General features: G+C 35.1%; 1 pseudogene across 1 annotated transcript; it reads left to right on the top strand.

The window, feature by feature from the left end:
- The first annotated feature begins 10,732 nt into the window (after positions 1 to 10,732).
- LOC149543778 (uncharacterized) lies at positions 10,733 to 14,216 on the top strand (annotated as a pseudogene). The gene is made up of 2 exons (XR_016355250.1): positions 10,733 to 11,099; positions 11,353 to 14,216. The product of XR_016355250.1 is annotated as an uncharacterized LOC149543778 (transcript).
- Positions 14,217 to 14,613: the final 397 nt, after the last annotated feature.

The raw sequence follows: 14,613 nt of genomic DNA, 5'->3' as shown, positions 1-14,613 counted from the left end.
TCCAACTATGATTGGAAACAAGCACTGTCAACATTCTAATCATAATTATCTTTGCAACTAGAGCAAAGATTCCTCAATATTCAATTTGTTGCTCTTTAGCTACTAATCTTGCTTTGTGCTTGTCAATTAAAACATTATTTTAAAACTTGATCTTAATACTTTTTATAATCAATGGCTTTCTTTCCAATGTCTATCTCTCGACTCAACACATTTTTTCATTTCTCTTTCCTTCTTGCTTCATCATAAATACTTGGTTCACAAGAACTTATGATGTTCTTCTTGCTAAGATTATGAAGTGGACAATGACTTTCAATCTAGATAATCAATTTCTTCTCTTCCTTCTATAGATTCAATGGGACTTTCAGAGTTTGACTCAACTTTTTTGGGTAAGTGTGATGATATGTAGTGCACTATAAATTTTCTCTTCAATGAAAGGATTAGCACCTCTAATTTTCAAATGGCGATCAACCAAAACTAGCTAACAATCTAACCTTAAAAATACATTTTATGCCAAATTCCAATCACAGTTAAAGACATTTAGCTATTGGAAAATGGCAAGATTATGTCTTATTTCAGATATGCAATAAAATGGGCAAGAAATGTGGAAGAACGTTAAATTTGTATCCACCAAAACATGAGTAAAATTGTATAAACTGAATGTATTTTTTAAAATAATGTCAATTCCCTTCAAAATAAATATTTGGCATGCAACTTACTTGCTGAAGATGTTTCAAGTTCAGCAACTCTTTAATCATAGGATCCACAATAGTTGGAAGCTTTGACCTGTCTGTCAGCTGTGGCTTGGCCTGGAGCAACCAAAAATGCATTAGTATATGCATCTCAACATTTAAAAAATACATCAAGCAGTTCAGGTCAGTTCTAGTCTGTAAATTAACTGGCATCTGTTTCTTTTTTAACATATCCAACAATCAAGTACAAGGTTTTTTAGTTTGGACTCTGCCCTGATGAGCATTGCTAATCAAAGTTATAAACTTCTTAAGGCTTCTAATGAGCATGCCAAGATCCTTCTTGGTAAATTGGAGAATTCTAATGAGGATAGAGCCATTATCTAGCTCACTGATGACATTGCTCGTCATGCAACAAAGAATCCTATTGAACTAAGTAGAAGGACTAGAGCTAGCTATAAAAGGAAATAGTCTTTTGTGGCCTCTGAGATTAAAGAGCTGAAGAAAGTGGCAGAGAATATGAACAAGCTTGCATTGGAAGTGACTGAGCTACTCAAAAATCTTGGGTAGCTATTTGTCTATGATTCTTCTCTGTGTTTTGTTGTCTTGGGTCTTTTTATTGGGGAGCTTGGTCCTTGCTTTGTTGTCATCATCTCTGGTTGGCTAGCCTATTTATTTTTTGTTATGTTTCTCAGTTAGTACTATAATTCTGCCTATCTTTAGCACTATTTTGTAAAAGGTTTCAAGATCCCTTCAAAAACATGTTTTCAAGTAATCAAAAACATATTCATTAATCAACTCACTCCCTATAAACTACAATACATTTACATATTCAACAATCAACTCACTCCCTATAAACTACAGTATATTTTATAACTTTTTAATTTAACTGGTAACACCACTGCGACATGTGCCTTGGTATCACATGGACTGAGAGAGACTAGTCCTTGTGACTTCATGCTTTGCCATTGAAAGCACTCACATTTATAAAAATAGTCTTAAGACCAATGACACAAATCTCCTTCAAAAATATGTTAGTACTCTTTCTTGCCAACTAATAAATTGAATTTCCTAAGCTAAAATATAAAATGATAAAGTGTACCCAGGTAACGAGAGATAGGCCTCCTTCTAGCATTGATTTGTCTACAAGCTTTCTTTCAGTAATCAATTCCAATAGAAATAATCCAAATGCATAGACATCACTTTTTTCCATCAATTTCCTTGTCATTGGTTACACAAAGATAATTCTATCATTGGTTGTACAAAGAAAATTATCTAAGTAGAGGTGAATCAATGTCATGTGGGCATTCGTAGCATAGAAAATTAATATTAATTATATCTATTTTCCTAGGATGTGATTTTTTTGGGAAGCGGATATGCCATAAACATAATTTGAAAGCTCAACCTAGTATTTGAGGCATACCATCTACAAGGTATTCTAGAGCTGCATATCCCAAGGTTCCAAAAACTTGAAAAAAGTTTTTGTCCACAAATCCTCAAGCTATTACAACAAGACCAAAATCTGAAAGTTGCATGCCATATTAAATAAGCAAGACTATTATGAAACATACTTTCTATGTGAAAATATTCCCTTACAATCAAATTTACTTACTTTGGCATTGTAGTTTGCATCAAGGAGAACATTTGATGATTTCAAATCACAGTGAATGATAGATGGATCATAGTGCTCATGCAAATGCTTTAGCGCTCTGTAATATTTAGGGCATAATGACTTTAGATTCTGTTGCATTGTCTTTATTTTTACAAAAGAAAAACACAGAGAATCTGCTCTTGGCTCAAATAATTATCACTATTGGCTCAAACCATTTTCATTGAAACTAAATGAATAGGCATCAAAAAAGAGATAAAACAATGCCAAAACAAAAGGATGGTCTATTTAGAAGTTTTAACAGCCCATAACTGCTTTAGGAGGCTTATTGAACCTATTTAGAATTGAAAGTGAATAAAAATGGGATAAGATTAAGAATTGAAAGTGAATAAAAATGGGATAAGATTAAGAATTGAAAGAGAATAATAAATGAGTATAAAATCTCACTTGAAAAAAAATATAACTAAATATTTAATGTGATGAAGAAGACTAGAAAAGAAAATGCCAATGAATAGAGCAGATCAAGATGTAATGATTTTGTGGACAAAAATACAATCAACCCATTACTCTTCCCATCAGAATAAATTCTGAACAAACCCTTGTAACGGCTTCTCACTATTTTTATTAATACCACAATGAACAAGAAAATTGACTATGTGGAAAACAAGAAAACTCTTTGACAGGAATCTGTCTTGAGACAAAAAAAATCAAAGCTGTTATGTGTTTTCCACAGCTGCATATATTTGTTATAAGTATTTGTTGTTGCATCAAAAATTTGAACTATTAATGTTAGATAGAAATGGTAGATTTGTTCTGATCCATGGCATGAATCTCAAAAGAGACATTGACTACTAAATCGACAATCTCAACAATAATTTATTGACAAAAGATGCAAGGATGTAGGGTTTCATGGATGGGAATGAGGGTTTAAATTTGGAGATGGCAGAGGGATAGTAGGTGAACAATGGTGGAGCACTAGTAGGGGTGATGTTGCTATATAATATAACATCTTTGTGAGTTTTCATGAAGGTAGCATTCTTATTAGAAGTGGTTAAATCATGTTACAAATTATGAGTGAAGTGTTTACCAATTTGTTACCAATCTAGCCTTTGACATTAATCGAAAGGACTTAAATGAGACCAAGCTCTGATACCACTTGTTACAAATGTTGTTGCCATTACACCAAAATATTGACCTATTAGTGCTTGATACAACTAAACTTATAAAATCTACAGGAAGTAGTTAAATTGGATTTTGAAAGGAACATTGATGAATTTGCCTTACAGATTTTTCTAGAGTACACATTGGAACAATAATTTTTTACATATATTCAAAAGTTATTTCAATTGAAATTTGTAGTTAGTGACTCAATGTAGTACATTTGAATTAACATTCCATTAGAAAAGCAAAATGTTAGCCATGGACAACATGAAAAAAATTAGTAACATAGACACTTCAATACTATTGAAGCATTCAAAGTCAACATGAACAACCAAGTCTGTATATTAAGATATTTGGACAAATGATATAAGAAAAGGGATCCCAAAATTATTAGTCATTAAACCAAAAAGTGAAACAAGAAAAGAGATATCAGCATTATTGAATCATCAATTCAAAAGAAAAACAAGAAAAGTGACTTCAGTATTATAGAAAAGTTAAGCCATGTCATGAATCCCAAAGAAAAACATTGATAGAACAAGGCTAATGTAGACAATTAGAATTTTAATTTACATACCTAAAATTCTTCCTCTGCCTGTTGTCTATCACCATTCAACTTCTTCATAGCAACACAAAATCCATCATGGAACTAGGCTTGATATACACAACCAAAGCCAACCTTTCCTAGAAGATTATAACTACTGAAATTATTTGTTGCCTCATGCAAAGCAAGGTAATTGATTGTAGATGCACATTCTCTCCTCTTTGTAATTTGGAAAGAGGTCAACGATTAATCAATGGCCCAAGTGATATTCCCTTACTGCCATCTGAAAAGACAAGTTTGTTCAAAGTTTTATTAGTAAAATACTTTTAATTCCATTTGGGACCAAAAAGGGACTACAATAAGAATGCCCAAAACTTCCTTTATTGATTGTATCTGTGGCCCTGAATCCCATAAAGAGATTATGATGATGCTTATTCGAACTTCACAAATTGTAAGCTTAACGTCTATAGAAGAGGATCCCACAGGAAATTTTTCAACCATTAAGAAAAGAGAAGAAAACCCGAACCATCAATGTGTACTCATCTTTCATATGCTTGAACTTGAGATGGTGGATGAACTAGATCTGAATTCTACTTGTGCACCCAACTACAATATGCAAATAGCAAGATGCTCCAATGAAGAATGGTGCAAAGATGATAGCCGCAAGGATTAGAACTCTGAGATGGTGGCTTTCATGGCTTGCTGAATTTTTTTGTTCCATTTCTGTTGCTGAAACATTGTTTTGGAATAATAAAAAACATAATATCTATCATATGGTACAAAATGTGTTACTAGATTCAAGTTTCTGTAATACCTACACAACCTGAAATTTTTAAAAAATAGATAAAATTAGAATGCTCTAACTCTTGGAGCACCCATAATTCAGTTTCAGTAAATGAAAGCTCCTAATAGAGAATGAATATGTAAGTTCATTTACCCATTGTAGAAGAATGGTAAAGAGGGTGTGAACTGGGAGCATGCAATGGTGCATATGACAAGGAATGATTCCTCTACCTCTAAGGAAGATAAGATTTTCCTGATGATCTCTTGCCATTAACATACTTGAATTGAAATGTTCCAATGACACAACTTCCCCAAAATAAAATAGCCATCAAAGCTGATTTTTCCATCATATTTGATTGAATAAACTAAGTGGCAATAAGATGCACTCAAAAAAGTCCAAACACACCTTGAGAAGTAACAAATAGTTTCTTGTGCTATAATACCCGCTTCATGCAATCTGTGCACCTTCAAGTACACAATCAAAGTTCTTCAAAGTTGTATCATAAGTTCAGTTCCTTCTAAGGGATTCCTTCTAAATTCTTATGCATAGAGATGTGTATGTGTGTAAAAAGATAAAGATATTGTTAAGAAGTGGGGGGCATTGAGAAAGACTGGATGGATAAGTAATGCCTTCATTTTCCCAATCCAAGCATTGTTATAGAAATCGATCTGTATGAAAAGTGGCAAATTTGGAGAGGACCCATTTTTGAAACTTCAAGAATTGATTCAGCTCACCATAAAATACCCAATAGCTACCATTAAATTTTGGTTTACCCAATTCAAGCATGCTTATTGAAAGCCATTATAGTATCGACATAGTGCTCTCAAATTGCCAAGTCTGCAAAAATATTTATGAGTCTGCAACATGAGAATTCATGCTCAAGATGTTAAATTTTAGATTACCCAATTCAAGCACGCTTATTGAAAGGTGTTACATTATTGACATAGGGCTCTCAAATTGCCAAGTCTGCAAAATATTTAGGGGTTTGCAACATAAGAATTCATGCTCAAGATGTTAACATTTATACTTCACTTTGATAGCCTCTCTTCAATTTTTATCAATGTAAACTAAGGTAGTAAGAGTCTAAACCATGAACAGTGTAATCCAACCATTGAATCACTTTGTTGTTGAATCAGAGGCACACGTTTTGTATACTAAAAGATTTTATCGATAGATATAAGCTGCTTGAAGGGTATAAGGTGTAGGCACCATACATAGATGGTATAAGATACTGAAATATTTTATCGACAGGCACCATACATAGACGGTGATTTTAAAGTCCCAAAAGTGAAACAAATGCATTCCGAATAAATGATCTTGGTGGCCATAAACTACAGGGTGGTTGATTCTTACCTCCTTTCTCCTCTCTTGTTGACCTTGCACCAAACTCTCGCCCACTATAGTCATGTGCGCAAAAACAAAATTAACACTATCATACCCTTTTGTATTATCACATCTTATGTTCTCAAGGTCAAAATTTTGACAACCAATTTAACCATGGTCAAAATTTTGACCATATCAAGCCCATTTTTAAAAAAATAATAATTTAAAAAGCCAAATAGGCCTTTGGTCAAAAATTTTGGTAAAAAATGGGGGCCTTTAATGTACTAGTAGTGCATAAAAGTTCTTTGCTTCATTGCTGACAAATAAAATGTACCACACCAATTTGTGATAATTGAGAAGGTGCTTCCACTTGCAAGGATGTTTTCTGCATCCTATGGCTAATCCTTGGAAGTACAAAAAGGCATCCTCCTCTCCTCTACTATATCTTACAAATAACATCTCTCTTACAAGAATGGGTGAAGTGGGTTTTTCTTCCCCTAGAGTAATGTGCGAGATTAAACATAATAGCATTTTTTGTTGAATGCTTAGAAACAAATAGATTATGAAAGAAAATATAAAATAGAATTGATAACATAAGGTGCGATGCAAATTAAAAGAACTTATAATGAATTGATGTTGTTAGGTGTTACAACACTATCCTTACCCTTCTTAGAAGCTAGATTTTCATTGTTTAATATGCCTAACTGTCTTCTCAAAAATCTTCTTAATTCCTCATCACTGGGATCAAGAAGGTCCAGTGGCAGTTGTATAATTTTCTCTAGATATATCTCTGCCAATTCTTGATTACTTTCCAGAGATTGACTAGCATTCACATTTTTATATTTCCTCATTATTGTTCTTTTTATTAGGTGTTTGTCTATTCCTATCACCGCGTTGATTTTGCACTCTGCTAGTACAAGATTAATAGTTGATAACACCTATTAAAGATATAACATTTATTTAGAATGAAATATAATAAAAGATACACTATAAACTAAGAGTGAAGACAAATTTTGTTAGATATGAATATGAGAGTTGGAAGTGAAAAAATTAGAGTCAATATGCTTACAAGATCATAGATTCCTAGAATCTATCCAAATTGTCCACAAAAATGATTATTCAAAGGTTGCTTCGTGAAATAGGGTCTACCTTTGGAGCTTCTATGACCTTTTTATGGCTTCTATCATGGAATATTAGTGATGAGATGAACGATCCCATAATTAGGCTCCATAGCACTATGAATAATCCCATAATTAGGCCCCATAGCACCATGAAGATATTCAACACCTAGGCAAAGACAATGAATACGCAATGAGCTTTTCTACTGAGCTCATCTTTCAAAAAAGAAATATCTGCAATTACTCTTTCTTGATATCCTAATTTTTTTGTATGACCTGAGAATGACACGTACTGCATTAGTTGAGTACTTACAGGCTTAGAAATGCCCACTGCTGACTTTGTTAGAGTCCACATGATTATTACAAGGGCTACTAGTGGCCATGTGTATTTAGCTTTTCCCCACTCCTTTAACTTGTCATTTTCAAACACTACCCATGCAATCCAATTAAAGAAACCTCCCAAAATTAGTGTGAGGAGAGAGGGAAAGAAAATTTCAATCCACAGAGCATTTTTATTCTTAGAGAAATCATTGGCCCAAGCATTGACTAAGGATTCAAGTGTTACACAAAAGAAAATAATGCAGAAGAAAATCCTTACACAGCTCCAGCTCCTTCATGTGCTCAAACATCAATGAAATCAAAAATGTTTTTTCATGTTGAAGTTAAGCCTGTGTTGGTCAAAATTTTGACCAACACGGGCTGAGATTTTTAAAAAGAGGATTTTTTCCTTCTCCAATCCAACCAACGTAAACCTTTTTAATTGATGGTCAAAAATTTTGGTCAAAAAATAAGGTCAAATGTAGTAGTGAAGAAATGGTTCAAACAATTCCAATGGTAACTTAATGACTAGGTATGTGAAACATCAATAACAATTGAGGAAATTTGTGTATTCAAGTAAATATGCAGTGGATAAAATACACAAGCATTAGAATCAAAAAAAGGTTCGCACACAAATGAAAACACATATCTCAATTCTTATCATTTAAAAAAAAAAAATTTACACTATTAAAAGGTAGCAGGGAATGATATTTACCATAAATGCACACATACTATAGGAAAAATTAGGAGTTTAGAAATGAGATTATAGCAATGCACAAAAGGTTTGACACAATAATACCAAAATGGGCATGGATATGAGTTGTTAGTATCATTCTTGGGTTCATCTACAACTAACGACAACTAATATAATGACTCAAGAAAACCTACAAGGGTTGAGGGATACAAACAACCTTTGATTCCTCCATATTTATTGTGCTACATCCTACACACACATACCAAACTACATCATTGGGATTACACATGTCAGAAGGCTTAAGAATACTATCTCTAAAGACAAGCAATCTCTCCAAGGTATAATAGAAATCTTGTCTATATCTAGATTCGATAATCCATGATTAATTCTAGATCCATAATCCATGACCCATAATTCAAAATTATAATCCACACCTCACTTAGGGGCTCAATGGTGTTCTTGCACCCTACACACAAAGGCCCTCCATACAAAGACTGTGTACCATATTTTTTATCTATGTAAAGTGATTAGCTTCCAAGGAATAAACACCACACATAGGTGGGTAATGAATACTAGTTGCATAACAACCTCACATAGCCCCATCTTCAAGGGTTCCCTATGTCTACTTCCTCATATACACTCACCAAGTTTTCCTCATACATCCTTGATGAGGACTCGCATTACAACATGGCCAACATTCAAAAACACCAAAATAAACATTTATCAATAAGTAAAAATAGATCACATATTGTTACAATAAGACAAGAAAAATCTCAATACATTGTAACAATAAATTAAATATAAGATAAAGTTCACAAGTTGTGGCTGAAACATCATAGAAGAAGATAAAAGAAATTGTTAGTCTATACAATCTAGTATAAAATAATCATAAATCACACATGATCACATGATCACTATGTGACTATATCTAGCCACCTCAGGAGGAAGGAGGGAACAACGACTGGCTATCACAATAGCCCATCATATGGTGCACCCCAGGTGCACTATCCACATAACATGGATGGTTCACCTCAACACCACCTCACATCAAGTGGTATGGAACAAGCATGCAAACACACCTGACGTGACCATAGACCATGCAGAGAAGGGACATACTAGTTATACCACATGATAGTGTTCCTCACAAAGGAGTCATGTGTTGGACATATCTCACATAGAGATTTCATATAGAGCATTACCATAGCTAGAGGTATACATGGCTAGGACCCACCCATATGCTTATTGTGTCTACATGACTGATCATCCATGGGTGTCCCTCTACAAGCATGCAAACATCTCCAAATCACTCTGCATCAAGTAGAACAATATATACATATATGTATGTATGTACGTACATATGTGTGTATATTATGCCTCTACTTACCATGTACAAGGAATCATATACTTGAGTTTGGATCATGATCATTGACAACATGACATCATCAGCTCACATTATTTCATAACAGCAGTGGTGTATGACATCATATCCCTTACATCATGTCAGAACATGTGTAAATACAATATTCTTCACAACATGGGTAAAAGAATCTCCCTCCACATGTTGGACCACATAGAAAATATACATCCATAAATTATATATCTATCCATAAAATGACACAGTGAGTACTAGTATTGGGTTCAAGAACAGTAAGGATTGGGCTAACACTTATGAACCATACATATGGGTTCATCATAAGGGAGAATATTTGTTTACCTCCTCCTTAAATTTGAATTGCTTGAAAATAGATATATATATATAGATCTTTAAGTCATTTGGGTAAACCTTAAACCTAATATTCACAACCTTTGAAGAGGAAATTATCTTCAAAAGACAAGTATTTGTTCTAAAGTTGACTTGTGAAAACAATCGTCAACAAGCTCAAAACCTTAGAAGAGGAAATTGTCTTCAAAAGAAAAGTATTGCTTCTAAATTTGACTTGTGAAAACAACCATCAACAAGCTAAAAACCTTGAAAACTGCAATATCTTTAAAAAAACAAATATTTATTCTAAAAGTGACTTATAGAAACAATCATCAATAAGCTCTCATGTCCAAACAAAAATATAATTTTAAATTACTAAACAAAATAATTATCCTAATATCTTGTTCTAATATAATATTGAACATATTTCATAAGATTTCTAGAACGTATTTAAACAACACTCAATATCAATATGTCATCCATATTAAATAAACTATTCATAAGTTCTTTAATTTTAGCTAGATAAACTTAAAGTAATGCCCATTTGTAGAATTTGTATGCTAGAACTATAGGCGCGCCACCCTTTCAACAGATTTGAGAGTTCGAAACTTCTTAGTCTCGTTTAAAAGGTTGTGCTATCAGATGTACTTGTGTTGACTTGAACAATTATACTGTTTACATTGTTATACAGTCTACCATTGCAGAACGCAAAATTCGTATTCTGACCTCTGGTGGCAGGTATTGTTTAGTTTCGATCTTGTAATCCATTTGTTATCTCATTCCATTTAATCAATACTGTAAAACCCAGTGTTCGGAAATTGGTGTAATGGAGAAACGCACATGGGTGTTGCTTGTGATGACTTGGAGCAGTGCTTTCATGTGTTGCAATTGTAACAATATCCAATGCCTGCCAGAGGAAAGGCTTATTCTGCTTAGATTCAATACTGGGGTAGGCGGATTATCTGCTCCATGGAAGAGTTTGAATTGTTGTGAATGGGATGGTGTTGAATGCAGCAATCTCACATCTCATGTTACCAAACTGCACCTCTCCAATTTGATCCTGAAAAACTCATCAAGTCATACTCTCACTCCTCTGTTCGAGTTGAAGCAATTGGAGTATCTCGATTTAAGCTCCAATGGCTTCGCTGGTGCTATACCTCCAGGTAATCTGAAATAAAACTTACAACAATTGATTCGAAAAGATGATTCTTGTTGAGGATAGTCCATAAATTATGTATCCAAGCTTTTAGGTGCTATGTTTCTGCAAATCTTGTTTTTTATCATCTCATTAGGAAATCGTGAGTAAAATGTATAAGATCGAATACTTGTACAATTTACTCCAAAAGTATGCACACAAACAACCATGGCGTCAACTGGTTAAGATTGCTAAATCCTAACGGCTTGATCTGGATGCAGGTATATCTGAACTTGGAGAACTGAGGCATCTAAACATGAGCTACAATGATTTTGAAGGTGAGGTTGCATTGCAACTGGGGAATCTCTCCAACCTCAACTATTTAAGCATTGCAATGGACAAGAAGACGGTGTTCAAATGTTGGTCCAGTTTAGAATGGGTGCGAAATCTTTAGCGGCTGCAGTATTTGTCAGTGAGGCATGTGAAGGTAACAAGTAGTAGTAAAGAGGTGGGGGAATTCATATCTCCTCTTGATAATCTGCAGACCCTTGATATGAGTAGCTGCAATATGAGAGGCCCCATTCCCACGGCTCTCCAAAACCTCACATCCCTCACAGATCTGGACCTCCACGGGAACAATTTCTCTTCCCCAATTCCGCCATGGCTGGGAAATATGACTGGTTTAGTATCTCTTAGTTTTCATAACTGTAACATCAGTGGCCTATTCCCCCTCGCTCTTTCCACTTTGCCCCAACTGATAAACCTCCGATTATCTGACAATGAATTCCTAAGTGGAGATATGGGCGAAATTTTGGGCAGCGGCTGGCCACACCTTGCTTTGTTTACTCTGTCAGGGTCAAATATAAGAGGAAGTATACCCGCTTTCATTGGAAATGTGTCCTCCCTCATAAGTTTTAAAGTGGTAGAGACCAAGATTAATGGGCCTATTCCCGCCTCTCTTGGCAGCCTCCCTCTCAACTTTTTGACGGGAAGGATTCCTCCATCGCTCTCTCAGCTTTCTAAGTTGAGAATCCTGGATCTGTCCTTCAATCAGCGAAGTGGCAACATACCTTCTCATCTGAATGGGTTTTCTTCTCTCAGGAAACTTTATCTCCAGTCCAACAAGTTGAACGGTACAATTCCTACTTCTATTGGAAATCTCCTTCTTGTAGAACAGATTGACCTGAGTTTTAACCGTCTGCAAGGTAGCTTTTCTCTTGGTGTTTTTGAAAATACCCCCAAGCTTGTTCGTCTCTATCTTTCACACAATCAGCTGACTGTCCGTCTTAGTTCAGGATTCGAAGGGGAACCCCCAATTTACTTTGAGGTATTACGCTTGGCCTCATGCAACATACTTGGTCCCATTCCTACATATTTGTCCACACAAAAGAAATTATTGGGTTTGGATATCTCCAACAACAGTCTTACTGGAGCTATTCCAACTTGGTTTTGGGATCTAAATATTACAAGCAATCTTAATTTATCATACAATGATTTAGAAGGTCCACTTCCCCGGAATTTGGACGTTAGACTGTATATGACCCTAGACCTGCAACATAATAAGCTGAGCGGCTCTCTTCCCTTGCAATCCAAAGCCTCGAAGGCCCTGCAAACACTGAACTTGTCTTATAATAACTTCACTGTGACTATCCCTGTGCAATTTGGCATTCTTCTTCCTAGGATTCAGGTGCTGGGTCTGTCGAATAACCAATTATCTGGCAAAATACCATCCACTATAACAAATTGATCGCTTTTGAGAAGATTGAATCTTGCGAAAAATGGTTTGGAAGGAGAAATTCCCTCCACAATTGGTGGGCTATATCAACTCTGGACACTGCACCTGAATGACAATAAGCTTCAGGGGGAATTTTCTTACACTCTTTCCAACTGTTCCGATTTGGAGATCATAGACATCGGAAACAATTTTTTGTCTGGAAAAATACCACATTGGTTATCAGGGCTTCTCGGTTGATGATACTTGTGTTAAAGAATAACGTTTTTACAGGACTCGTTCCTCCAGAATTAGCCTCTCTCTCTAATCTCCATGTTTTAGACTTGTCAGAGAACAAGTTGAGCGGGTCCATCCCGCCAGAGTTGAAGAAACTAGCAACAGGGATGGTTCTAAGCAAGAGCTCAATGGAACAGCCCTTTGAAGAAAAGCCCTCCTACTACAGAGAGGGGATCGTTGTGACTAACAAAGAAAATGATTTGGTGTATGTGGATTCTATCTTGCTACTTGTAACATGTATTGACCTCTCTGGAAATCAGCTGTCTAGTAACATTCCTTCAGCAATTGGTGCACTTAGTGGTCTACGAATCCATAATATCTCAAGAAACAATCTAAGCGGAGAAATTCCCCATACATTGGGAACGCTAGAGCTAATAGAATCACTGGACCTTTCCTATAATAATCTGCAAGGCAAGATTCCAATTGAAATGCAAGGACTTCATTATTTGGCTGTTTTCAGCGTGTCAAACAACAAACTTTGTGGCAAAATACCAGCAGAAGGTCAATTCTCCACATTTAGGGCTTCCTATTTCTACGGTAACCCCTGTCTTTGTGGTTTTCCTGTTGATGTCAAATGTCCAACAACCGTCCCGGTTGTGCATAATGGCGATGAGGGAGATGAAGAAACAGGGGATCCTTGGTATTGGTATGTTGGACATGCATTGTATGTTTTGCTGTTGGTTTTTGGGGAGTATTTGGACTGCTGAGAGTAAAGTCATGGCGAACAAGATACAACAGTGTCATGGATGACGCTGCTGCCAGCTTTTGTGATTCATTGTCTGGACAATGGAAATCGTTCCTGGGAAATAATTTGAGGCATCAATAGTGGTCATATTTCAACAATATCTAGCAATTATATCGATTTGAGGTTCGAAGAGGAAAGTTCTGATAGAGAAACTATTATAGAAGTGAAGTTAAAATAGATTAGTCATGGTTTCTGATTGTAATGTAAATACTTTTTAAATCTTCAAGTATTCTGTGATAAATTAATCAATACATATATAAGTCAAAATGTAGGTTTTATACTTTTTACAACTAAGTTAACCTAAAGATTTCCTTGACTGTATCTTGGCTGAATTCTCATGGATGTCATCTTATAAACAATCATCCAGGGCAACAGTACTGTGCTGCTTATTACATTGTATGCACACCTTGAGTTTTCAGTGGACATTATCATAACAAATGAGAAGGACCGGATGCAACTCGATATTTGGTGTTAAATTTGATATGCAATAGTTATAAGTGTTTTGTTAAGTAATTTTGGAAATTTCTCATATAATTGCTTTAGAGGAAATGGGGCTAGTATTGCTAAAACTATCTCATATGCTTCTTTGCATTTTATGATATATGGATAATACCGCTGCTGGATCATTAACTATTATCCTAGTGTTAGAACTGGTCAAATTGTCGATATTTTGGCAGGATTCTTGTTGTGAGGAACAATAGTTATGCGCCCAAAACCACTAGACTTAGCTTGTATCAGTCTAGCATCTCGGGTAAGTCATTTGAAAGCTTTATTTTAGCTTGTGTCAGA

This window comes from Cupressus sempervirens, chromosome 8 (assembly GCF_028749045.1).
Source record: "Cupressus sempervirens isolate cs-2001-9-10 chromosome 8, ASM2874904v1, whole genome shotgun sequence".
In the NCBI taxonomy this organism is placed as follows: Eukaryota; Viridiplantae; Streptophyta; class Pinopsida; order Cupressales; family Cupressaceae; genus Cupressus; species Cupressus sempervirens.
Note: the sequence above shows the minus strand (reverse complement) of the source record. Positions and strands in the feature narration are given on the sequence as shown.